The sequence below is a fragment of the Capsicum annuum genome, unplaced genomic scaffold, assembly GCF_002878395.1.
Source record: "Capsicum annuum cultivar UCD-10X-F1 unplaced genomic scaffold, UCD10Xv1.1 ctg4159, whole genome shotgun sequence".
NCBI classification, from domain to species: domain Eukaryota; kingdom Viridiplantae; phylum Streptophyta; class Magnoliopsida; order Solanales; family Solanaceae; genus Capsicum; species Capsicum annuum.
The window spans coordinates 6,269-8,769 of NW_025848933.1; the positions used below are offsets into that span (position 1 = coordinate 6,269).

The 2,501-nt window shown below is 27.5% G+C and overlaps 1 long non-coding RNA gene across 2 annotated transcripts; it reads left to right on the forward strand.

The window, feature by feature from the left end:
• Nucleotides 1-632: 632 nt before the first annotated feature.
• LOC124891857 lies at nucleotides 633-2,184 on the forward strand. Of its 2 annotated transcripts, XR_007049913.1 has the most exons (4): nucleotides 633-890; nucleotides 1,100-1,189; nucleotides 1,262-1,589; nucleotides 2,052-2,184. It is a non-coding gene; the product is annotated as an uncharacterized LOC124891857 (long non-coding RNA). The 2 variants fall into 2 exon arrangements; XR_007049912.1 differs by having other exon boundaries at nucleotides 766-890; nucleotides 1,100-1,589.
• The last annotated feature ends 317 nt before the right edge of the window (nucleotides 2,185-2,501 follow it).

A 2,501-nucleotide genomic window follows, 5' to 3' on the forward strand; every position in this document is an offset into this window, starting at 1 on the left:
ATTTTTACATTTATATTATTTATTTTTTCAATTCATGATATGTATAATTATATATACATATGTTGTGCAATTATAAATAGATTAATATTGTTCGTGATATTTTTTTAATATTTTTTGAACTTGCAGAAAAAAGACAAGGACAATGAAATTGACAATCCACCAATGGGTGAAGCTGTCGAGACGACACTACACCATGAATTCAGTTCAAATTTTGTGCATGATTTGTATAAGAATTCTAAAGACACATTGGTAAGTTAATTGTTTACATTCGTATGTATTTTATTTATACAATGTGAATTTATTTTTACATATAAGAATTATACATGTGCTACAGGTTACTGAAGAGATCAATGGGAATCAAAGCGCTAGTTTGATAGAGGTGTATAATGAGGATAAAGATGATACTCCGGTAAATAGTTCATTTTATTTCTTTCATGCTTTTTATATAGTAGAATAATAATATTTTAATACTCTTGACTTTATTGTTTATGAAAGGATAAAAATGATATGGATCAGCATGAAGCAAGAGATATATGTGAATCACCGGTATGCTAAATATATCTATGATGTTTTTTAGTTAAAAACATCTGATGTTGTTTTTTTAATTTGTATTAACATGGTTTGTAGAACACAAAATTGGTTGATGATAATATCTGCGAAGCACATATATCAGATTCTCAATTCTCATTTCCAGATGAGGTGCTTAGAAGCATTAATCTTGATTTCATCAAATCCAATTTGGCAGTTGAAGATAAGTCTATGGTATTTGCATTCTAAGTCTTCATTTATTTTCATAAGCTTTCAGATTAATAAAATATTCCTACATTATATAGAAAAAAGGAGTTGCTGCAGAAACGACTGTGAATACTTCAGCAGAAGATGAGTCCAAGGTATACTGGAAATGTGTATTGTCTGCGTTTTTTTCTTTTGCTTTAAAATTATTTTAACAAGAATTTTACATTTATTATATAAAACATAAATTATCTTTCATAAATGGATGAAAATAAATTAACAAAAGATCAGTTTAATGTAGCATTGTCTTTGTTTGATTATTTTGCTACTTTGCAACATTATAACATTTTTATACATTTTTATATAGAACAATAAATGTGATGCTAAAAAGATTGTAGACACATCAGAAGTTGTTGCAGAAACGACTGTGAATACTTCAGCAGAAGATGAGTCCAAGGTATCATTCTCTGCTTTTATTTATTTTGCTAATGTTGCAACATTATAACATATTTATATATATTATATACAGGATAATGAAGGTGCTGCTGAAAAGATTTTAAATCCAGTTGAATCTAATATGGATAACTCAAAGTTGAATCAACAAAATCAGTCTCCGGTCCACATTCATGTGGCGTTAACTGAACAAAGAAAAGATGAACAAAATTTTTTAGACTCGCAAGTCACTATTCCTGATGAGCTTTTACCGAGTCTTAATGTATATTTGAATCAAGAAAGAAGTATAATTGTACATCCATCGGCAAACAAAGGACAAGAAATGCCCATGCATGTATCAAGGATTAAGCGACCATCTAGATTCAAAGAGTCACCATTTACAATGAATTTTGGTTCAGCGGATGGTAAGTACACTAAAATGTTAAATATGGTTAACAAATTTGTTTACTTTATATATTTTAAGATTAGTAATTTTTTGTTATTATTTAATAGCTAAGAAATATGACATGTAACCTGCAAATATGCATCATTACATTAGTCACACTTTTTTGACATGATAAACTTTAAATATGTATTTGTTTAGATCACTACTAAGATTTGTATTTAATGTTATGTTGTTTTTGTTATTCATTAGATTTTTGTTATGACAAGTATGTTAATTAGATTAATTCTAAACAATTAAATTACATAATTTTTATGTTAGCTTGGAATCATGTTTATATTTTGTTGTTAGATAACTTCAATATGTATAATTGATGCACTCATAATATATATATGCTACAGTTATGTATACATTTTTTATACTGTGATTTTTGGATGTATTATATAAATACATCCGTTTCATTATTATGTATATCACTGCACAGAAGGGGAGCGCAAAATATTCTATCAGAAGCATCCATTCGTATCTCATCCGGTTAATGATATAGAAGACACTAAGATTATCAACAAATTTCTGAAGTGGCTGTCTGTGGATATTCTTAAATTTCATGCAAAAAGGTATTATATTTTAGCACCTAATTGTAATAATAATATTTACATATAAGTTTTTATTAATGATGAATCATTATATTTAATATCTGAACAGAAGCAACAAGCAAGAACACTATAAGAAGGGCAAGTCCAAAATATCAGTAATCAATTTTGAAATTTTAGCTGTGGAAAACAAGAATTGGTTCTACATTATGGGTACTCCTGGACAATCATGGTCTGATGATGTAAGTGTTCTGCTAATAAGTGTAAAGGTTTTATATTTGGAATGAAACTTTATTCATTGTTACATATGTATATTCACAAATACATATGTACTTATTTGT